The sequence below is a fragment of the Dasypus novemcinctus genome, chromosome 8 (assembly GCF_030445035.2).
Source record: "Dasypus novemcinctus isolate mDasNov1 chromosome 8, mDasNov1.1.hap2, whole genome shotgun sequence".
In the NCBI taxonomy this organism is placed as follows: Eukaryota; Metazoa; Chordata; class Mammalia; order Cingulata; family Dasypodidae; genus Dasypus; species Dasypus novemcinctus.
The window spans coordinates 17947038-17971696 of record NC_080680.1 but is presented as its reverse complement, the minus strand read 5'-3'; the positions used below and the strand labels follow the sequence as shown (position 1 = coordinate 17971696).

Here is a 24659-nt window from a genome sequence, read left to right as displayed (position 1 = left end):
ACTTAAGAATTTGAATGACAACATGATGCACACAAACATGCACAATATAGTCATCCCAGAGGGAGAAGACAAGGGAAATGGGACAGAAGGAGTGTTGGAGGAAATAATGGCTGAAAACTTCCCAACCCTACTGGGGGAGATGGGCATGCATGTCCAAGAAGCACAGTGCACTTCAAACAGTATCAGTTCTAACAGGTCTACTCCAACACACATACTTGTCAAATTGTCGAATGCTCAAGACAAAGAGAGAATACTGAAAGCAGCAAGAGAAAAGAGAACCATCATGTCAAAGAGAAGCTCAATACAATTAAGTGCTGATTTTTCACCTGAAACCATGGAGACAAGAAGGCAATGGTATGACATAGTCAAGGTGCTAAAAGAAAAACATTCCAGGCAAGAATTCCCTATCCAACAAAACTGGCATTCAGAAGTGATGGAGAGTTCAAAATATTCACAACGATGGAATGCTTTCTCCCTAATTTAAAACCAAGTCAAAGATGCCCACTTTCACCAGTGCTATTCAATATTTTACTGGAAGTTTTAGCCAAAGCAATCGTGCAAAAAAAAAAGGAAATAAAAGATATGCTAATTAAAACGGAAGAAATAAAGTTAACCCTATTCACAGGTGGCATAATTTTGTTTATAGAAAAATCCCAAAGAATCCACTAGAAAGTTATGACAGCTTGTAAACAAATTCAGCAATAAAAGATAAGCATTTAGACATCATTGGGTTTCTATATACCAGGAATGAACAATATAAGTTGGAAATCAAGAAATCAATTCATTTACAATAGCAAATAAAACCATAAAATACACATGATAAATTTAGCTGAATTGAATGACATGAACCCTGAAAACTATAAAAAATTGCTGGAAGATATTAAAGAAGAACTACATAATTGGAAAAACTTCCCATGTTCATTGATTGGAAGACTTAATATTGTTAAGTTGTTGACGCCACCTAAAACAATGTATGAATCCAGTGCAATCTCTATCAAAATTCTAGAAGCCTTTTTTGCACAAATGGAATAGGTGACCTGAAATGGATAATAGGAGTAAATGGATTGTAAGCCCATCTCTCCCAAACACACTTAAGAAGAAATTCCAACTATAATTTTATTAGGAAATAAAATTCATTAATCCAAAAGTATTACTATAGACCAAGACCAAGTTAGGTGTATGCCAGGAATCTAAGATTAAACTAACATTAGAAAATTTAGTTTCCCCCTCCTTCCAGCAGGAACAGGAGGTACCTTGGCTAGGGTTGGCTGTGGTACCTTAACAAGGGAATGTGCAGTAGTGGGGAGGACAGCAGCATGTGGGGCTGAGGGGGCTTCCTATTCGCTGTTCAAATGGACTTAGATAACCAGGGGAAATGAGAGAATTAAAGTATGAGCTCAGATGGCAGTCAAGGTGTGATCACTCCTCCTCCTCCTCTCAGGGTGACTCACAGTGAGAAGTGTTTGACCACATTAATGAAAATGACTGAGAATATATCAGGGAGAGGAATATGTGTCCTGATCTATGAAGGGATTTCAATATGATGGAGCAGAGGAAAGGAGTTACTCAGATACTGCAGAGTTCTACCTTTGGGGAAGACCTGAATTGTCATATTTTCTTAGTACTTACAGTTACAAATGACAACTGAGTTCCTAGCCAGGAGAACCCTGTCACATTCCCCAATGGAACAGCAACAATCTCCCAAGTGCAACAACAAAGAATATGAAGAAGGATGATCCAATGAGGAGCCCGTGATACTGATGACTATGCTTATGAGCCTGTGTGCCTGAAATTTCAACTAGGCCTAGAGCTGCAGGGTACCTAAGAGTTACCTCCTGAGAGCCTCCGTTTACTCAAATGTGGCTGCTATCTAAGCCAAACTCAGCATGTAAATGCATTACCTTCCCCTCAGCAAGGGACATGACTCCTGGGGATGAGCCTCCCTGGCACTGAGGGATTACTACCAATCACTAGTTGGTGATGCAACTAGAAAAGGACCTTGAATAAAAGAGGGAAATGGTAAAGACAAATGAGCTTATATGATTAAGAGTCTTCAAAAAAGAGTCAGGAGGTCATCACAGGGGTTGTGCTTATGCACACCCCAGCAGGATCCCAATGCCCCAGCAGGATCCCAACTCCAGGTACTGGTGCTCCTGAGGGATATGGGGACACACAGGTTCTATGATCATGGTAGTTGGCTCTAAAGTTCATTGCCTTGTTAGTGGGCCCTACCTGGTAGTTTGTGTTCCTCAGTGTGATGATGTTGGACTCAGATGAGAGCTTTGTACAGATGCCTCTTCTATCACTTTTACTGAAACTGTGGTTGGTTCTGGGTTTGGTGTATACCCATGAGAGTTCAATCTCTGAACTGGCCATGTGCCAGCTGGGCCCTGAGCCTCCGCAGAGTTGTAACACCTACTCTCCAGTTTGTTGGACATGCACAGGTCAGCTAACAGGAAGGTGAATATGGTCAACCACCACACGAGTGAACCGAGTGTGCCTACCACTCCAAGCAGGAGAATCACATCCAACAACCATGTGGGATCTAAGCCCCCTCTTGATATAGAGGTGGAGAGGACATCACCACCCAAGAGTCCACAGGATGGAGGAATTAAATATGGATTAGAGTGAACTTACTGGTATGCTACAAATAGAACTATTGTGACTAGTAATGGAAGAAACTGTAGCAATTATCTGGAGAAAGTCACCAAGGTAGTTGCTGAGGGTATGGAGAGGGAAGTAGAGGTGATATATGGTGGCATTTTATTGCAGGGACAGATGCTTGATATTATATATCCTGCCATAACCCATTGAATGTACAGGGGGAGAATGTAAACTACAATGTAAACTATAATCCATGTGGGGCAGCAATGCTCCAAAATGTATTCACCAAATGTAATGAATGGGCCACAATGATGAAAGAGGTTTTTGATGTGGTAGGAGTGGGGAGGTGGGAAGTGGGGTATGTGGGAACCTCTTAAATTTTTAATGTAACATTTTTTTGCGTGGTTTATGTACCTCTTAAAAAAACACAATTTATTATTCAAAAAATAAAATAAAAATTAAATTAAAAATCAAAAAGAAATAGAACAGATGGAGAAAGGCCACAGTCCAACTGGATTATCAGCATTACAACAGATTGCAGATTGCATCATGGCCAGCCCTTTCTAGGCTTTACTTCATCTCTCCTCTGTCCTGTCATGGCCAAACCTACTCACTACCTTCCTGGTGAAGACAAATCCTAATATGTGAAGGGAGAATAACTTATGCATTGTAAACCTGCCTGCCTGTAAGGATTTGTTCACCTTTTTGGATGGGCACACCTGGAAAAACATATCTCAGAAAGAAAGAAGAGCAGGATTTCATTGTAATAATTCCTAAATGCTTATCTTTTTCTGAAGCCACAGCCTCTAACTTGGTGAAAGTAATATAATAAGAGAATAGGTTGACCAGGAAAGTAGTCATTTGAAAGCTGACCATAAATACAGAATTGAGTCTGTGTGCTGCAAACTATTCAACTAGTCCTGATGTTAAATGTGTGACATACATCCATACCCCTGCAACAGGAGCTGTGTTCTGCATGACATGTGTCTTCAAGCCATTTCTCAAAGTCCTTGACCCTGGAAGAAGTCACCTATTACAAATTTCAAGGATTACTTGATGAACCAGAGGAGAGAACTCAACTGCAGAAAGTTCTGGAGCCAAGTTGCAAAGTGTTGGTTCTCAAGAATTATGGTGTGGTAGCTCTTAGAGAAACAGTTGAGGAGGTTTTTCACTATATATTTAATGCACAGATGCCTATGAAATGCAGGTGTGGGCATTAGCAGGGGAAGGTGGAGTAGACAATCTACTTTTACTGGATCTTCAGAAGCATAAAGCATTCAGTTACACAGTTACAGGTTTTAGAGGAGGAGGTGTGAATAAAAGTGTCCATAAAAAAATGGAATTTTGGCAAAATTAAGTTTGAAGATGGCCTCAGAGTAAGTCAGGCAGGGTGATGCTCTCTTACAAAACAGGGAGGAAAGGGTAATAATTGTCCAATGGAGCTGCTTTGGGGATATGCACACCAGGAGAGTGACATATGCAATGTTTAGGAGAGAATCGAGACAGTGAGGAGAAGAGGCCAAAGGAAAACTAAAAGTTACTGGTCCCACAACTGGGAATGCCACCGTGTACTTCATTCTCAAGGGAAAAGGCCTTGGCAAAACATGCAACTGAGAGCCACCAGAGGAGGCCAAAGTCATATTCATCCCTGAGAAGCGGGAGGGTGTGGTGGAGGGCTGAGGGTGTTTGTCTTCATGAGATTAAATAGCAGAGCCCAGCCTAGAATGACTGACTCAGAAAGTCCACTGTGGTGGAGATTGAAGGTTTCTTCTCTGTGAAATGGTTTCCCAAATAGTGTCATCTGCTGGCAAAGGGACGTGAAGTCAAGGGTTGTCTAGTTCCTTCCCAGACCCCATAGGTCTAGTCAGTGCCCTATTGCTGGGTCCCTGGATCTCTTTTGATAACTTCAACAGGACAATCTTAAAGTTTGAGGAACAATTGAACCAAAAATCAAAGAGTGTAAAACAAAACCATCTAGCAACTGAGAGAAATATATTGTAAAATCACCAGCATAATGAGGTGCCTATATATGAGTAAAAATTTACAAGGCATACTAAGAAACAGGAAGATATGGCATAGCCAAAGGTACAATCCAAGAATCATGAGACATAGGATTTAAGATAATTAAGCGAGAAGCGGACTTGATCCGATGGATAGGGTGTCCGTCCACATGGGAGGTCCGCGGTTCAAACCCCGGGCCTCCTTGTCCTGTGTGGAGTGGGCCCATGCACAGTGCTGATGTGCGCAAGGACTTCCCTGCCATGCAGGGATGTCCCCCCCATAGGGGAGCCCCATGCACAAGGAGTGTGCCCTGTAAGGAGAGCCGCCCAGTGTGAAATAAAGTGCAGCCTGCCCAAGAATGGTGCCGCACATATCGACAGCTGACACAGCAAGATCACACAATGAAAAGAAATGCAGTTTCCCAGTGCCACTGATAAGGATAAAAGCGGTCACAGAAGAACACACATTGAATAGTCACAGACAGCAGACAACTGGGGGGGGGGGAAGGAGAGAGAAATAAAATTTTTTTAAAAGTCAACAAGTTGAATGTGTGGAGTAAGTGATTTCTTTGGGATATGGGATAAATAAACCTACTCGAGAGTGCGAAGTGCTGGAGTCAATCGGTCTATCAATCCTATTGGAGAATGTGGTGTAAAAAGAAAAAATGTATCGAGAAGTGAGGGGTTAAGATGACCTAAATACCTTCCTGAGATGGCTTGTGACACCAAGTTCAGTTCAGCTTTAGCTTCGTTATTTAGCACCCATTTGGAAGTCCGATTTATATCTCCCTTAAGGGTGTTAGACAGATGTAGTTGCTATGTAGGAATACCTAATGTGGGTCTTATCCAGTTTATGACTCCCAAAATATGCTGCAAATAATTTAAAGTAAGTTCAGAGGAATGGTCAACTTAAAGGCTGACAGCTGCACATTTCTGTTGGCTAAAATATAACCTAAATACTGCGTCCGTTCAGCTCTCTGAATTTTTTCTTGAGCGATAAGTAACCCATTAATTTGGATGATGTGAAGGACTTCATGTAAAAGAACCTGTAAGCTTTTTTCTGTATTGGCTGCAAGTAAAATATCATCCATATAATGATAGAGAATAACTCTTGGATATTTTTCACAAATAGGCTGTAAAATTTGATGAAGTAGATATTGACAAATGGTATGTCTATTAACCACACCTTGAGGAAGCAGAGTCCATTGATATCTCTGCATGGGAGAAGCATTGTTAATAGCTGGCAAGGAAAAAGCAAACCCAGGGTGGTCTTGCACAGCTAAAGGAGTAGGAAAGAAACAATCTTTCAAGTCAATAATAATTACAAGTCAATTTGGGGGGAGAAACGCGGGGTTAGGGAGACCTGATGGTAGGCCTGCCATGGGTTGAATCATTTTGTTAATTTGTCTAAGATCATGAATAAGTCTCCATTTTCTGGATTTTTTTGGAATAACAAAGATAGTGTTCCAGGGACTGTGGGACACTTCTATATAAGCAAGGGCTAATTGTTCTTTCACCAGTTGATGAGCATGATAAATTTTCTCCTCTAATAAAGGCCACTGATCAACCCATACAGGCTTGTAGAGATCCTCGTAAAGGACAGAGGAGTTAATCAATCAGTGGCCATCATCAAAAATGTGGACTGCTGATTTGGGCATTCCATTGGGATAGTAAGTCTCTTCCCCACAAATTAATAGGGATGGGGACAACATAAAGTTGAAAATGTCCTTGTGTCCCTCTGGCCCAGTTACTTGTAACAGCATAGAACTGCACTGTATAGTTGTTGAGCCTCCTATTCCTTGCAAAGGAAAGGAGCAAGATTCTTTAGGCCAGGCCGATGGCCAAATGACTCTGAAATAACCAATACATCAGCTCCCATGTCAACTAGCTTAGGAAACTCTATTCCATTTATGGATATTGTTGGCATAGGTTTATTCTGCTGTGGGGTTGGAGTACAGAATTGTTGAACAGTGGCACTGCCAAAGACCCCAGCTCAATCTTTAGATTCTGATTTGATAGGAGGCATAGGAAGCAGCAAAAGTTATGCCATACACTGCCCCTTTGGAACAATTTGAAACACATTGGAACTAAGCATAATTTTTATTTCTCCTGTATAATCATTCTCAGTAGCACCAGGGTGAATATTGAGCCCATTAATAGTAGTACTGGATCATCCCACAAGAAGACAAAGGTGTTTTTGGGTAGAGGGCCCCAAACACCGGTTGGAACCAATTCAATCTCATTTGGTTTTTAAAAAATTATTTCTTGGGTGGAGCAAAGGTCAAGTCCAGCACTTCTCGGGTCAGAGGTCAGAGATTGAGGACTGGGTGTTTTCCGAAATGCCTGAGGTTTTTGCTCTGGTATGTTTTGGGAGCACCAGGAGCCCCGCTCCTCTGGACATTTCCTGATAGGGGTCACCCTTGACTGTCAGACCAGGATTTGCATTGATTAGCCCAATGTTTTCCTTTTTTACTTTTAGGGCAGACTTGAGTGGGCAAGCGTTCAGAAGGAGAAGAATTTTTAACAGTACAATTCCTCTGAACATGTCCTCTTTTCCCACATTTAAAACAAGTGACACTGATATTAATAAAAGCAGCAAGAACTTTTGCTTTATGGATCTCAGTACCTACATTTTGACAAGCATTTAGATAATCTCCTTTGGCAACTGCAGTGGGTTTGATAGGTAACAGAACCTGCTGACAATCAGCATTAGCATTTTCATAAGCCAATTGCATAAGCAATGTATCAGCGACCTGAATATTGCCTATTTGCCTATCATTAGCCTCTTTATGCCAATCTATGAAATCCATATAAGGTTCATGGGCACCCTGTCTAATGGAGGCAAAAGATGAGGACATTTACCTTCTGGTACAGCCTTCCATGCCTTTTGAGCAATTTCAAAACATTGAGTAAACAACCTCTGACCTGCTGTGCCTGAGCCGGAGGATTGGCAAATTGGCCTTTACCAAGAAGAGTTTCAAGAGTAACAGGAATCTGGTGATTAAGATTTGGAATATGCTGCTGTTCAGCTCCTTCATGATAGTCAGTTAGCCAAATGCTGTTTTGAGCCAACATAGAGTGTGGACTAACCTTTTCCAGTCTCCTGTTATCATAGCATGAGCATTTGCCCAGGCTCTGAGGACTCCCTCTGTATCGGGGGAGTGCATTCCATTCTCTTTTATATTCCTTTTTAATTCTTCAAAAACATTACTAACAGGAAGGGGCTCATAAACAGACTGTTGTTGAGGATTTACCACCACTGGATAGAAACTGGCCTATCTATCCCCCTCCTTTAAGACTTCTTTTAAACATTTTTGCATTTGGGGAACAAAATTGCGACCACATTCAGAGATACCTCTCTCAAGTACAGAGGCTTTGGGAAGTACTTCTTTGGAAGCCTCAGGGACTGAAAGCTCCAGGAAAGGTTCACGTGTTTCAGGATCTGAATCCAATTATACTGGCTCAAGGGCAGATTTAATGAAACCACAGAGGGCTAAGTGCTCACCAGTAACCTGTCCTCCTGCTTCATGATGATAATTCAATTTCTCACCCACCTTATTCCAGTCTCACAAATCTAGGCTCTCCTCATTGGAAAACCAAGGACAGTAATCAAAAAGACATTGAAAAAAGATACAAGTTGCCCCTGTGCTACCTTAGTTCTGGCAGCTTTGAGCATCTACTGCAAAACCTTAAGAAATTTTGACCATTCCTTAGGTAACTGTGCTCCCATAGTTATAACAAGTCATGGACATGAATTATCTTGCTTCCCTTACCAGGAATGTATGACTGCAGTCAGGAAACCTCCTTGTCCATGACATTGTGTGGGGTCCCTGTTCGGGCACCATTTGTTGGGTTTCAGAAGTGGAAGTCTTGTCCAGCAAGACTCAGATGCCTGAAGAAAGCACATGCATACACACAAGTTCTATGCTTAAAGAAGCTCCCTTTATTAGTTTTATCCAGGATATATATATATCAGGCTCTTAGCTATGATGTAGAATTAACAATAGATTCCAGCTATGATGTAGAATTAAGTGATCATGACTGAGGAATTCGTTTTTCTGGTTAATCATAAGCATTTCTAACTTAGTACAGCTTGCGATTAAATGTCTCATTCTGTGTTTACAGCAGGCTATGTTCTGAACATTACAGCTACTTTCATCCCCGTGTGTACTCAACAAATTTTCCTGGGTACTGTATGACTTACAAGGCTCCTCAGCCATACATGATGGCAATGGTCATTTTCAACCATCTGCATTCAAAGTTTTCCTTGAACTTCCATCAGGGTCTCATAGAGGCAACCTGGTTTGCCACAGGTTTTGTAAGTCTTCATGCCTTGAGAATGGGTGCTGGGAACTCTTTCCTCCAGCCAGGGGTGTTTAGTAACTCACAGTTGTCATTTTGGGTTCTTCGGCTCTCTGTCCCTTGCCCTCCTGGGGCTTGGGCAGCACTGTCCAGGTTTGTCAACCCCCAACACAGGTCCTTCCAACAGCTCTTTGCCCTTTCTCCATTGCTTTTGTGAGAGTTGAGCCCTGCCTGTGTAAGTTCTGATGCCATCTACCCAAAAGTCTCTATGCTTTACTTTTTGATGCATCCCATAGGATTTGATATGTTGTGTTAATTTTTTAGATCAGATTAAGATATTTAGCAATTTCCCTGTAATGTCTTCATTGACCCATGGATTATTCCAATGGTCATTATTTAACGTTCAAATATCAGGAGGTTTTCCAGACTCCTTTCTGTTGTTGACTCTAATTTCATTCCACTGCAATTGGAGAACATACTTTGCATAATTTCAAATTTACAGAGACTTTAGGTTTTTGTTTTGTTGTTGTTATTTTAATTTGAACAGCAGAAATTGTAACTGGAGGACATTTCTTGTGTACTCGAAAAGAATGTGTATACTGCAGCCAATGGATGGAATGTTTTGTTCATGTCAGTTAGGTAGAGTTGGTTGTTAATGTCGTGCAAATCTTCTATACCTTGCTGGATTTATGTCTAGTAGTTCTATCAATTATTGGAAGGAGGTATGGAAACCATAGAATATGATCGTTCAATTACCTCTTTCTCTTTTCAAATCTCTCAGGTTATTTCTTCAAGCATTTGAAGTCTCTACTGTTAGGCATGAACATATTTTACAATTGTCATGTCTTTAAGATGTAAGAACATTTTAATCATTATGAAATATTCCTTATTGTCTTTATAAAATTTATTGCCTTAGAGCATACTGTCTTAGTTTGCTAAATCTGCCAATGCAAAGTTACCAGGAAAGGATTAGTTTTTACAAAGCTTCTGGATGCTGCTCACTTTGGAAAAAGAAGGTAGAGGTGAAGGAGAAATTGTGGGCAGAACTGTGGGTAATATGTGAAGATGATGAGAAGAGAGGGTCTTGATATGTGTCTGTTTCTATCTCAAGTTCTTTGCAGGCAGCAGGTGTGGGGGCCAGGCAACCTTGGTAAAAGGACAGCTTTATCCCCATTTTTCCTCTTCTGATGGGATACCACCCTGTGACCCCAGCTGTGCATGTGGGCTGTGCCAGGGGACATGCAATGGGAGTCATGACTTGCCTGAAACCACACAGGCAGTGGGGAAGGCATCAGAACTTAGAACTTGGAGAAGGAACCACTGGCCAGGAACAAGGGTGAGTGTCAGGGAATCTCAATGTCTGTTAGGACTGACAGGATGAATGGAGAGAATGGACCATGGACACTTCAATTTGAGAGGTTAATTAGTGATTGGAGGGTGACAAAAATGGTTTCTGTACAAAGAGTAGGTGCACCCTATCTCCTTGATCTCAGCTCTTTTTCTTGATTATATTCTCATATGACACCTCTTAATTCAGGTTGAGAACATGTCCATCCAGTGCAAAACTAAACTCTCCACACCCCTCAGGATCAAATCCTAGTCACTATAATGCCTCATCCCCAGGCAGTCTAACTGCTCTAACCATGGGCCCGGGCAAGAGCCCAGGCAGGGGGTTGACTGAGTACCTCAGCCCTTCTCCACCTTTCTCCTGGCTTAGATATACCCTGCACATGCAGGGCAGCCCACGGCTTGCTAAACAAATCAAACCATGTATTTTTCTGTTTGTTTATTTTATAATCAAGTTGGTTTGACTTTCATTGGAAAGAAACAATTTTAGACCTGAATATAATTTTCTACATGTATTCCATATAAAATTTTCAGTCATTATTTCGGGAGGCGAGAGAACAGTGGTTGTGGAATGATCCTTGGAGAAGGCCAAAGGCTCCTGAGCCTTTGTGTCTTAGCCACAAAAATGAAACCCTCCCCATCTAGTTGGACAAGACTCATTCCTGCACAGAAATACACAAAGCAACTTCATATCCTCCCTGCCTATATCATATTGCATACAAATAAATTTTGATGCACTTGTGAATCTTCTTTTACCCCATACACTTTTTCCGTCCTTATTAGCATTAGGAAATAGGCCAACACTACTTACACATTTAGTAATCCTGAGTCTGAATGTGCTATGTCTATACAGAGGCTGAAATACACAGAGCCATGCCCCTGCGAAGGCAGCTTGGTGGTCTCTGCACAAACCAACTGAACAGCAACTGGCCTGCTTGTGCTGAGGATCATGGAAGGCACAATGTCTACATCCTTTAGGTAAGGAAAACACAACACTTATGAAAGGTGTTGTCTCACGTATCAATTATAGAAAATTAGCTGAAAGTCCAGAAGCTAGAAAGGTAGAAAAGGAACTCTCCATCAAGAAATTATTAGGAGATACAGATAATACTACGATGTCCATCCACTGACGGCCACCCACAATGGAGCCAGGGCTTGTGAGAAGGCATGATGAAAAAGATCACAGGGGACCTGTCACTTAACAGGAAAACCATGAAATTTCTCTTTACCCAGGAGCAGCCTGAAGGAAGACAGACTGAAGCAGGAGGGTAGAACTAGGTCAGTCACCCGTGGATGCATAGAGACTTCAGCCATCCTTATCCTTCCACCTTCACCATGCCACCATCCCGCAAGCAGCAATGTTGGACGTATACAATATTGTAGCCCTGAGAGCATTTTTAAGCAAAACTACCTTTATTTACATTTACTATACAACTCCTAAAACTACCACTCCTCATCCCCCACCATGGGGATCACGTTCACATTGAAAAGTCTTTGAAGGCCCTCACTGCCCTCCCCACAATCTCTAGAACTGCCAAGGAACAGCTGGAGGGCCAGGAAGCAGCATTTAGAGTCACTTGGCTAAAGCAAGAGGAAATGTACTCTGGGGGTTCACAATGGAAGGTCGGATATGTGGAGAGTTTGGTCCCACTGCTCCCTACTCTCTACATCGGGGCTTCTTCCTTCTATGATCCAAAAGTTGGTCACATGATCTTTTTTGAGGGTGAGAAGATTGACTTGCACCCAGAGCCAATGTTTGCCTCCCAGAGGCCCCAAAGTCAGCTATGAGGTGGGATCTTCCTTCAGCAGAAGATGGACCTTCAACTAAAGCTGTGTTTGGAGTCTTGGTATCAGGTCGAGGAGTTTGATTGTGACCTCTTTTCACAGATGATACAGGCAGGGATGCTCCATGGGCTCCCTTTATTCCAGAGGTTTGACGGCCAGAGTGAGGGAGGGGACTCATGACAAATCTCCATGGCAGCAGGTGATGTTGTGGAGCCAAGAGGAATGCAAGGCTGGGGAGTTCCTCATTTTCCTCTTCATTGGACCTATCTGCGGGCTTGGATTTTGTACTTATAGAAGAGATCTCTTGCAGAGCCACATCATCTCTGTTTCTGGATCTACGGGATCTTTGGTGTTGGTGTTGATGAGGATAGAATATTTGTTTCTTCATAATTTGAGGATCCTTTTGAGTCCTTGAAAAGACAGCAATGTGTTCAGGGATAGCCAGGCTGTTGTCTGCTCTGCCATCCAAATGTACGGTAGCAGTACTGACTTTAACCCCTAGAAGTTGGCCGTGGTCAGCTTTACTCTCTGCATCATTTCTAGACTTGCACATGGAAGGAACTGAGCCCAATCCAGGTATTTCATAACTTGGAGGTGCTTCCACACCCTCTTTCAAGGACAGCAGATGCTTCTCAACCAGCTGTGTCAAGGAAATAGACAATTAATGACTACAGATGTTGCTCATATGAGGTGGCTGAATGGGTAATGGACATGACTGCACTTGGGCAGAAGGCAGGTTGGTTTTGCATGCATATATTGTAGCTCATTCTGCCCGTCTTCCTATGCATTATTCCCAAACTTTCAGTCCTAACCACTCGTACCCTACACCTCTACATAATTTCCTCCCTACTGGTTCCCTGCTCGCTCCCACACCTTCAGTTGTTTTTCTCCAGAAGCCATGCCACCCAAGACAAAGTAAGTTAGACAAGGTCATGTGGATTCCATGTTGTGAGGTTCCCTCCCACCCTTGGTTTACCTGGGTGGGTGTGAGTCCTTGCTCTTGCTGCAGCTCTTCTGTTAGGGACAAGAAGTCTACATGTGCTCCTGGGGAAAGCAATTCTGCTAAGAATCGAGGGTGAATGAGAGCCTCCAACTGGGAACAGTAATAAAAGGGGATTGAGCGCCCTTGAGAAAGAACCACCTGTCACTTTTGGAAGCAGGAGGGAATTAGTTGTCACTGCACCTCAATCTACATTCTGTGGATGTTTTGGACCATGACCTCCACCAGCTACACACATACACACTCACACATAAATACACACAAAGACTCAAAAACATACATGTACACATTCCATGCTGCTCACGAAAAAGGAATAGACCCAAGTTTCAACAGACTGGGAAAGAAGCACAGACTTTAACATGCTGACAGAGCTAAAACTAGGGAATCTGCTAGACACCACACCTAAAATCCACCCACCTTGGTGATGAAGTCTTCCTCTGCACACAGCTGTTCGATGTAGCTGAGGAGATCCGGGTCTGCATACATTCCATCGTCTTCCTGCTGCCCATGTTCTTCCTCTTCCCATTTTCCATCTTTCCCCTTAGAGGCTGGGTGCACAGGCCCCACCAGCCCATCCATGAGGTCAATGTACTCCTTTACAGCTTCAGGTGGGATCTCCTTGGGGGCTTTTGTCTTCAGAGTCCGCCGGTGTCTGCGTTGCCTCTGGCTGGTAACCTTAGCCTTGGGGCCTGACTTTTTTGCAATGGACACTAAAGGTAGGGACAGAGATCCAGAAGTGAAAGTGGCATGAATCTCCAACTTTTTATCTGCCAACCATGTATTGGTTAGAGCAATATTTTAGAGATAGGAAATGCTTCCACTTGGTTCAAGCTAATCTGAAACTAAATGAACATTTATAGGATAAAATTTAAGAGAATAATGATCTTAGAGACAGTTTCTATACAAGAAAAAGAGGAACTTCTGACATTCAAAGATATCCCTTCATCCATCCCCTAATCATCAGGAATATTATAGAAATGTGTCTCTTTGACCATCAAGATGAGAGTGTAGTTATGACACCTGAGAAAATTGACCTAGCCCATGACAAAGAGTAACTGAGAACCCAGGGCCTTGATGGGTTTCTCTGTTAGAAATACAGAAGCAAATCTTGAAGGGAATGTAGCACATGTGAGTCCTATTGCCTTCCCTCAGTCCCCTTTGGGCCTTGTCTTCTGTTGGAATGTGGTGAGCCATATCTGGCTTCTGGCCTTCCATAGTGCCTGGGGACACCTATGGATGAAGATCTGGAGGGGCTGGTAATGGAGGGTGCTGGAAACCATTCCTCTCCTCCAACATCTGAATCTGCCTCTCTTCTTCAATTTCAAATTCTTTGAACCTAGTGTGGGAGGAAGGCACAAGCAGTGTTGAGAAGATGGCCTGGCCCACTGTGATGCCTAGAAAGAGAGATCAGCACCAACAATAGGGGAAACTTAAGTGTCTTGGGTGGGTTATCATGGTCTTGGAAAAGTGCTTTTCCAAGAGGGGTGCTACTTCCCGCAGTACAACCACAGTTTTGGAATACTTCATGAGGTCACCATCATCCCTTCACATACAACAAAACTCATCATTACTTAAGGGGAATGTTAGAGAAATGAATCAATCCAGTACTTGGCAGTTTTTGAAGGTAGAGTCTACAGGTTGTAATCGCTTGAATATACCCTCCTTCACCTAGGATCCAGTGGACTTAAACAATCTTGGTATAGGTTGTTGAATTAAATTAGCCAGTGTGATATATGGCAGGATCACAAAGGTCAGCCACCACCCCCAAGCCAAAGATGTCATAGCATAAACTATACAGATGAGCTGACAGTCCCAAGCTGGGATCTGGGATTTTAATATTGTAAATAAAGTAGGGATCAGTGCCCAGATCTAAGAATCTGAGAGCCTTAGAACAGTAAACCTAATGAAGAAATACAGAAAAGAAATGCTTGGAAAGAAAGTAGAAGGAAACATTATGGAAGGGATTCAATTTCCAACGCTGACGTTTTTATTTGTTTTTATTTTTTGTCATTGCTTTATATGTTAGCCAAGGGTTTAACATGCAGTAAAAGCTGAATGACTCATTCCCAGGATGTCTGAGACCCTGGCATCCCCTAACTAACCTCATCCAACTCTATCTCATTCTGGGATGACAGGGAGCAATTTGGACATTATCTTATGAGAAGAGGTGGGCCCAAAGTTCTATGCCAAGAGGCTCCAGCTGCCCAGACAGCTGGAACATGCCTTGTAGAGCATGTCACCACCACACAGTACCTACAACCTGGAGGCTTAATGCCATTGGAATCTGCAGGGATTACCCCCAACCCCATCCTGAGACCTTCAATTTCATACCTGTAGACCCAATATCAGAGAAAGGTTGAGCATCTTATGAACAAAAAGTGAAAAAAAGTCCCAGTACTCAAGGTGAAAGTGACTGCATGGAGGAGTTGATCCTTCAATATCCAGGGAATTCTGCCCTAGTTGACACTCTAAATATTCCCTCTATTGACAACCAACAATGCAAGACCCCTGTCTGACTTCATCCTCCTCCTTTATCACCTGGCCTCAAAACCCCACAAATTAACAAGGATCCTGGGACTCACTTTGCTGCCATCTCATAGCAGATCATCTGGTCAAAGTTGCTTGTGTGCCGCCACTCCTGCATGGCCAGCTGCAGTCCCTTCTCCAGGGTCATGGTAGGCTTCCGAAGGGCCAGCGATCGAAGCACTGGGCTAAAATTCCCCATGTCAGTAATATTCTACATGCATCTCCTCCTACCCCTTCTGGCACCACCCAACAAACATCACCTGAACCCCATCATATCTATCTACCATCTGTCCCTTCATGTCCTCCTTGCAATGTGTACCCTGTAATTTTAAGTACATCTGCCATAGGCAATCCCTGACTGAACATCAAATATCAATACTAGCAGTCATTTCTGAAAGAACAGCTCAATGAAAGGATTATTTTGGAATCCCTGACTTCCCTTTGTATCTTCAGTGGCACTGTGTATTGAATGAACTGGGAGAAAACATTAACAGCAATTTCTGCACATATTCCCAGGAGTCAAAAGACTGAGCATCTAAGCTATATCCCAGGTGATTATGAAGTTATCAGTCTTTGGGAAACACAGCATCAGAGTATGAAGAGGAGGATTTACCATCCAAAGCCAAAGGTCGTTGAAGCCCATGCCCACAGAGAGCCCTGGGCTGGCTCAAGATACAGCGGATCAGGCTGCCGACTGTATTTGAGGGTTTGCTCCAAAAGGGAAGGTAGAGTGTTCAAGAATGTGGGAGAATAATTAAGACTGTTAAACTGGAAATTTGGTGGGCTTCCTTGAATTATTCACTGGGGCAGAGGATATTTTTAGGAGTTCAAAGATTGAAAAGAGGGAAGTGGATTTAGCCCAATGGAGAGGGCATCCATCTACCACATGGAAGGTCCAAGGTTCAAACCCAGGGCCTCCTGACTCGTGTGATGAGCCGGCCCATGAGCAGTGCTGATGCACGCAAGGAGTGCCCTGCCACACAGGAGTGTCCCCCACATAGGGGAGCCCCACACGCAAGGAGCGCCCCCCATAAGGAGAGCCGCCCAGCACGGAAAAAGTGCAGCCTGCCCAGGAATGGCACTGCATACACAGAGGGCTGACGCAGCAAAAGGACTCAACAAAACAAAGCAAAGATTCTGGGTACTGCTGACAAGAATACAAGGGAACACAGAACACACAGCAAATGGACACAGGGAGGAGACAACCGGGAGGGGGGCATGGGGAAAGGGAGAGAAATAAATAAAAAACAAATCTTTTTTAAAAATTTTGAGAAGATATTTTAATAAAAAATAAGTGTGCTGTTGTTTGATATAGGCTTTATTGCAGTTGACCTATAATCTTACTGGGAGCAGTGCAGAGTAGAGACATGGCAGTTCTGGGTGGAAAGAGAACACTATCATCATCACTAATGTTTCTGTCTCACAGTCAGAATAGCCCATGGTCTTGGACCACATTGCTAATCATCTATTCACACTCTTCAGCTAGGATATTTTGCCTTTTGTGAGGTATTTTTCTCTTCTCCATTGTCTTTTCAAAACCTTAAAATGATAATAATATAACAATAACAAAAACTAAGAATTATAATAATAAGAAAAAAGACTAGTTATCATGTAATGAAGCAAAGCATGAGATGTTTAGTCGATGAAGCACTTAGTGTATTGCTCATGTAACCATCTCAGCAATAATCTAAAATAAATGGAAGAAATCCTTAGAGGTGAAGTTACCAAGTGAGGTCACCTCTCCAGGATTACAAATTGAGTGAGGGGGAGCCCAAGCACTTCATGACTATACAGTTTTTACCACCTCACAGTTCTAATTGGAATTCTCCAGAACAATGTGGATGGGGGCAAACTAGAGTGATTTGCCTGATCCCTGCACCCACCACAATCATCTGTGGATTTGGCTTTCTCTGGACAACACATGCTCAAGTCTTGTGCTTGAAGGTAGAGTGCAAGGGGAGGTCTGTGATGTTCATAGTCACACCTCCATTCAAATCAAGTCTCCTCACTTTATCACAGGACACCTCTCTGATTGTTAGTTTTTATGTAAATGGTTAGTTGGATGATAGAAAAGTAGAAAATGTCTGGACACCCAAAAGAGGGAGGTTAGTATCAATTGTGATAGACACCTGAAAATAAGTCATAAGCTAGAAATACATCTTCTCTCATCATTACCTACTGTCAAGTATTTCTAGAGACCTTAACCTGGGGAATCCACCCCCTAGTCCTCCATATCTGAATGTTCCAAAACAATCAAATATGTCTCCAAGAGGAAGCCACTCACATGAGAAAGCAGGAAAGAGCTTCCGCATCAGGACTTGGGGGAATGTAACTCCCGGCCAGGGACTTGAAGCGCTGCCAATGTCGGAAGTTCTGGTAAACACTCTTGAGGTTACAGGAGTCATCCATCGACTGGGTGCAGGGAGGACCACCCTCCCTGGACGGCCCCTGTGGCCTGGAGAAAGCATTCCCTGGAGGAATACTGGGGGCCAGCTGGGCAGCTGGTGGTGGAGCTTGAGGAGGAAGGCCTGGGGTCCAGCCTCCCTCAGCAGCCTGGGTGCACCCCACAGCCAAGCCTGGGATAAAGGGCTCCCCAGCAGAGGCTCTCAAGATGCCAGGAGGGGCATGCTGAGCACCCCCACAGAGGATCCTTGGGGCAGTCAAAATGTGGGGCATCTGAGGAAGGACAAAGGGCTGAGTAGGAGGGGGCTCTGCTGGTCCCCCTAGTTTTCTGAATTGGATAATGACTTTGTCACCTCCAGTTCCACTGGTGACATGGCCCCCATTTCCGGTCACCAACTGTGGTCTGGGGAAAGCAGGCAGCACTGAGCTGCCAGGAAGGAAAGATGGATTCAAGACTGGGGGCGGGTGCTGCCCCCAGGGAGGTGGGTGTGGTGGGCCAGGAATGGGTGGGGGGATTGGCAGGGCAGTGATGGGATACAGGGAGGCTCCAGAGTTCATGGTCATGTCTGGTCCCAGCACTGGAGATGCTGTAGAGACAAGGAAATGCATGCATTTAGAGGACACAAAGGCTACACTCTTGAGGCTATCAGGGCCTGTCCTTTACTCATGAGGAAACTGATAGCTACAAAACATGCTTATTAAACATTTCTTCCCCTAAGCAGCTCTAGATCTACCTAGACATAACTAAGATAGTTTTCTATTAATCTATTCATAATAGTTACCCTTCATTCTTAGTCCCCAAAAGGACATTTACCAGACCATCCCAGTTCTGCTTACAGGAATAACAAGAATAAAATATCAGCTCAAAGCAAAACTACAGAATAGCATCAGAAACACCAATATCTAAATCTACACTGTCACTAATAAATCACTGAAACTGGGACAACAGTGATGAGTTTAACATGCTTGAGATAACACAGGACTGAGAAATTGCATGTACCCTCCTCACAAGACCCTGGAAGATCTAAAGTCATCACTTGTTTTTTGTTTTTGACTTGCTTTTCTTCTCACCTCTCCCATTTTTTTCCCTATAAAAATTCGAGTTCCAATCCTCACTTTGAACTGGTTTTGGGAAGATTCTCCCAGTTCCTTGCTTGTGTACTTACAATAAATCATCTTCTCACTGAGAGACATGTTTCTCCTTTGTGGTGCTGGATCAGGTATACCATTCTATTGGAAGACCCATGCATATGGTAAGAGAATCAGAGTGATGAATTTCAATAAGTGAGCAGGCACATAGTGGAGAAACTTCAGAATAGCAAGTGTCCCTGTAGTGATTTTAGGTTGCAGAACTCCAGATGAGAGTCTTCCCATAAGAGAATTTGCTCCCAGTTCAGTGAGACTCCCAGACCTCTGAGTGCCAAGGAGAAAGAAGCCCATGCTATCAACAGATGAAAGCCCCTATCTGAGGAAATCACTGCCAGAAATTTAGCCTGACTCAATATCTTTAGTGGAGACATTCAGTCGGCCTCTTGACCAAAGAGCTGGTATCTTTGGAAAAAATACCCCTTAGCATGCTCACAAGCAGGTGAGGGATGTTCTCTTGGGTACGTTCTAGGCTGCACAGGGATGTTATGAAGGCAGTAAATTCTTACGAGTATTGTCCCCATCATCTCTTCAGACTGTTAAAAACACTACAACAACTACTACTACTATTAGTGATAGAGGAAAGTATACCTAATTGTATCTCTTCTCCTTCCCCTCTTTAAAAAAGAATTCACACATCATTGAGCTTTTTACTGAAAACAAACAGCACCCACTGTCTATCCCAGACCATGAAGTATTCATGGAATATGAGGAACATCTTCATCTCAACTTTAAAATGAAAGGCAGAGGGCTCACCAAGAGGAATTAGAGAAGATGAATTGGTCTGAACATCTGAGTTTATACAATTTAAGAAAAAGTCATGAAATTCAGGTAAATCCAATCTCTAAAACTTGTCAAAGTTACCCAAACTGCCCTGGCAACATTGAATCAAAGAAAACATTTACCAGGAGTGAAAGCAAAGATGTCTCTGGGCTTAGAGGCTCTGGCCTGGGGCAGTTAGAGTAACTTCCAGGCTAGCTCACACACAGGATATTTCAGTGCTGACTTGGCCAAGATAACTCCACTGAAATGTTTTTTACGTTAGGCCATTGATTCTAACTGTCCTCGTATGATATCATTTATTCATTTACTCCAGGTCATATTCCACTAAAATCATAAATTCCCAGGTGCCTGAAGACATGACAAAGTATGGAGGCAAGCCTCTCTCTATGCCACCACACAACATAATCCCATGACAATTTAGTATACTTGTGATGTGATTTTATTCTAGAGAGAATCTATTCCTGTTCCCATCCTTTCTCCTACCCATTGTAATTACTCTGACATATCTAGATCTACCTCTTAAGGAGACCCCTTCCTCAACTGTTAGTCTCAGGTTTCCAACCTACCCACCAAATTCCAGGTGACAGGCTCTTGGTGCAGTCCAGTGATTTCTTCTTCCTCTAGTTCATCTCAAATCTTGTCCCAAAAAGATGGGTCAAATTTGAATTTCTATGGATTTGAAGGTTATCACGGCCAGTGATAACACATTGCCTTATCATAAATGCTTACCTTTTTTTGAAGCCACCTCTGTACACTTGGACACTGACCACTGCTATCTGGCAACCTCTAGGGAAGATTCAATTCCACGACTCAGAGAGTGACCTGCTGCCAACAGATTCTCAGGAGCCCAAGGAAAGGATGGAGAAGTTTGAATCTAAACAGGACTAGAATGTAGCACTGAGACATTCTACAGTGGGGGAGGGGCAGAGGGGAGGTGGGCCTGAGGTGGGGGAGGGGAGAATTTCACCCAGGACTCTGACAGGGGAAAATGCAGGTGGTCCCTTCAAAGTATAAATGGACAGCACAATTATTATGTACTTCATTAGAGCAGTTTATTGATTCTTCCTAATTCATAGCACAAAGGCTTATTCCTAAATTCTATACTTGAAGTTTTTATAAATACACATAGGTTTGTGCTGCAAAGTCCCTCTACATCAAAGAGCTCCATGCTTGTAGGCTTATAGGAAAAATCTTTGCTTTTTTCTATTTTAATGGCTTTGATTGCTTTTTAACAGGTAAACTTTACATTGTGTGAAAGTCAAATTTTGCAAAATGGAAAAGGCAGTGACAAGTCTTGCACCCACCCCTCTCCACTGGCAACCCAGTCCACATCATGAGGGGAAACTAATATTAATTGCTTATTTTTCATTTTTCCAGAAAAATATCATGCAACTAAAAATAAACACAATGTAAATTCATTATGAACATTTTCAGTTTTATTTCTGATTATAAATAGTGTATACAATAGAACATATATCATCTAGTGTCAATTTTACTACAATTACTGTCTTTTGGCTGGTACCTTGTTTTCAACTTTTATTTCATTAGGATAGACTGCAAGGAAAAGTTCTTCAATTACTATAACATTTAAAATATCCCTAAGAGCCTCCCTAGCACCGAGGGATCACTACCACATACCAGCTGAAGAAGCAACTATAAAATGACCTTGAATTAAAGATTCAATGCGGAACAGCAGAATATACCTGTCTACATATAATAACATGACTTCGGGAAGCTGTTGACGTAATGTAAGGGGGAAATGGAAAGGAGAAATGAGATTATAAGGCTGTGAGTCTCTAAAAAAGAGTCTGGAGGTTGTCAGAAGGAATAGCCCTATGTACAACTGAACAGAGTCTAAGAGACAGATAAGGTAGATACAACCCCAGGTATTGGTTCTTTTGAGGGATAAAGAGACCCACGGGTTCTATGGTCATGGCAGAAGGGGTTCACTGCCATGACAGATAGCCCTTCTTTGGAGCTGGTGTTTCTGCGTGATGGAATTGGACTCAGAGGGGATCTCTTTTCACAAGACTTGCATGCTACTTTATTGGAATTGTAGTCGGTGCTGGGTTTAAGATATATGTAGGGGATTTGAATCTCTGGACTGATAATATGACACCCAGGCCCAGAGCCTCAACAGACTTCAGCTCCTACACTTTGATTTATTGGACTTACTCCACTCAGCTAACATGGAGTTGAAGAAGGTCAACCACCACAACATGGAGCCTAGAGTGTCTACAACTGGAAGCGGGAGGAGTGCATCCAGTACCCATATGGAATCTAAGCCCTCACTTGACATAGATGTGCAATGGACACAACCAATCCAATGTCCACAGAGAAAATGTGGAATGGGTGTGGGAATGGTAGTCATGGTGGCTGCTGGGTGTGGGGAACGGGAGGAAGAGATGAGATGTGGAGGCGTTTTCGGGACGTGGAGTTGTCCTGGATAGTGCTTCACGGACAATTACGGGACATTATAGATCCCCCCAGGGCCCACTGGATGGAACGTGAGAGAGTCTGGGCTATGATGTGGACCATTGACTATGGGGTGCAGTGATGCTCAGAGATGAACTTACCAGGTGCAATGGATGTGTCATGATGATGGGAGAGAGTGTTGCTGTGGGGGGAGTGGGGGGCGGGGGCGGTGGGGTTGAATGGGACCTCATATTTTTCATAATGTAATTTAAAAAATAAATAAATAATTTAAAAAAATAAAATAAAATATCCCTAAGAATAATGTTGCCAGGTTTAGAAAATAAAAATATATAAACCCCAGTAAAATTTGAAATTCAGTAAACAACAAATTATATTTTATCACGTCTCATATTGTATATGACAAATATATGCCAATATGCATTGTTTTTCTGAGATTCAAATTTAATTAAGTGTCCTCTATTTTATCAGGCAACACAACATAAGAAGTGTAACCCATTAAGTTCTTAATAGTTACTCACCCCATGCAGAAAAAGAAAGCACTGAACCTACAGTAAAGATACTTGAATTTATATCTATGCTCCACCCAAATACACCATTTTTACATTTCTACTGAAACAGAAAACAGTCACAGGAAGTATAACTAAGTCTGCATTTTTAGTCCACTTCATTGCTAAGAAGCCACCTAAGAATTTTGCCTCAAGGTTTAAGGACCCAGAAAAGCCAGGAACTAGTTTCTGGGCTCAGATGATCAAATGTCCTGATGAAAGCTATAAAAAATATAGCCTTCAAAGAAAATCTTGCTGAGTCCGCACTTACATTGCATATTAAATAAACTCACTAAAAAAAATATTCTAATATGGAAAAAGTCCCAGGATACACACTAGCAATGGAGTTCAGAGAAAGCACAGCCTTGTAGGGTTTTCCAGGCGTAAAATTCGATGCCAGGATTGTTCTATAAGGCACCCTGCCTCTGACTATGAAAAGGAGCATATTTTTTGAAAGGCCATGAACAAGAAGAAAATAAGTGCAGCCAAGGCGTGCATAAGCAATTCTTCCAATCTGAAGACACTGCCCTAGGCTAGACTTCTTCTAAAAATACTTCATGGAGGACCCTATCTCAGTGCACACAACTATCCTGCAGATCTGTATAAGTATGAAAGTTGTGAATGGTCCTTTCCCACGTGCTCTTTCCCAGCGCCATGAATGGCTGCTCAGGTTCCTGGCGAAGAGGCGTGGCCTGGACACGCCCCACAGCGCCTTCTGAGGCTCCACCTCCAGCCTCTCCTCCAGGCCCCTCCCAGGACCCGGGCCCTGTAGGGCTGGCAGCCTGGCGCTTGCGCACAGCGCACGTGGCTCTGGGGGCGGGGCTCTGGGACACCTGCTCTGTGGTCCTCCAACCGCCCCAGGCGTCGGTTGGGAACCGTTTCCTGCAAGGAGACGCATGTGCACAGGGGGCAGGGCGCGCCCCTAGCGGTGACGCCAGGGTCTGGGGGGGGGGAGGGTGTTGTGCCATGATCCTGACCCCTCCGCTTCCACCCCCTCTACTTTTATATATCAGTTGTATAAAAAATAAAGGTGATGGCTACGCATAGTCATGGCTTTGTAAGGGTGTCTCTGCGCTCACGACCGTGTGTGCTCCTGTGCATCAGGAGCGGCTCCCTAAGGCTGTGGCCCTGCCCTCAGCTGCCCCGTCCACTGCGGGGGAGCATCTGTACCGCGGGAGGGAGGAGCGCTGCAGACCAGCCCCGCTGCATTTCACAACTGGATGGTCTAGAGTTATATTAATTTTTAAATTTCAAAAATGTGGCCTAAGTGTGTTATCTGTTACATTCTGATAATACAAAAAAAATGAAAATTTCTTCAGTATTTAAAAAAAATATTCTTCTGTTGAGGAAAGAGTGAACACTAAAAAGTAAGTGAAATTCCACCATATCTTCACTATTTATATTACTTTTTAAGATAGAAATATTAACCAGTGTTCGTGGTGAAACCACTCCTTTATCAAGAATATGAGAGTCTCTGCTTGATGGAATAATAAGCAGTTTTTCAAGGTCTGGTGTCAATTGCGATGGAATTTCAAGCACAGGTTTTATATAATAGATACAAGATTTGGGCAAAAATGAACAAAGGTTTGTGAGAATTGGCTAAACGGAATTTACAATAGATAATGTATATTTTCTAATTATTTTAAAATTTGTGCTGCACATGCATTATGTTATTAAATTTTTAAAATGTATTCTATATCTGTGTTTATACACACAGAGACTTATTTTAGCGAGAGTTGGATCAGGTGGTTAAACCTAGCTACATACCGCTATATTCGTATC

The 24659-nt window shown here is 42.8% G+C and overlaps 1 pseudogene; it reads left to right on the top strand.

Annotated features, from left to right (window-relative positions):
* The first annotated feature begins 1391 nt into the window (after positions 1-1391).
* Positions 1392-3998, top strand: LOC131279580 (gamma-adducin pseudogene; annotated as a pseudogene).
* The last annotated feature ends 20661 nt before the right edge of the window (positions 3999-24659 follow it).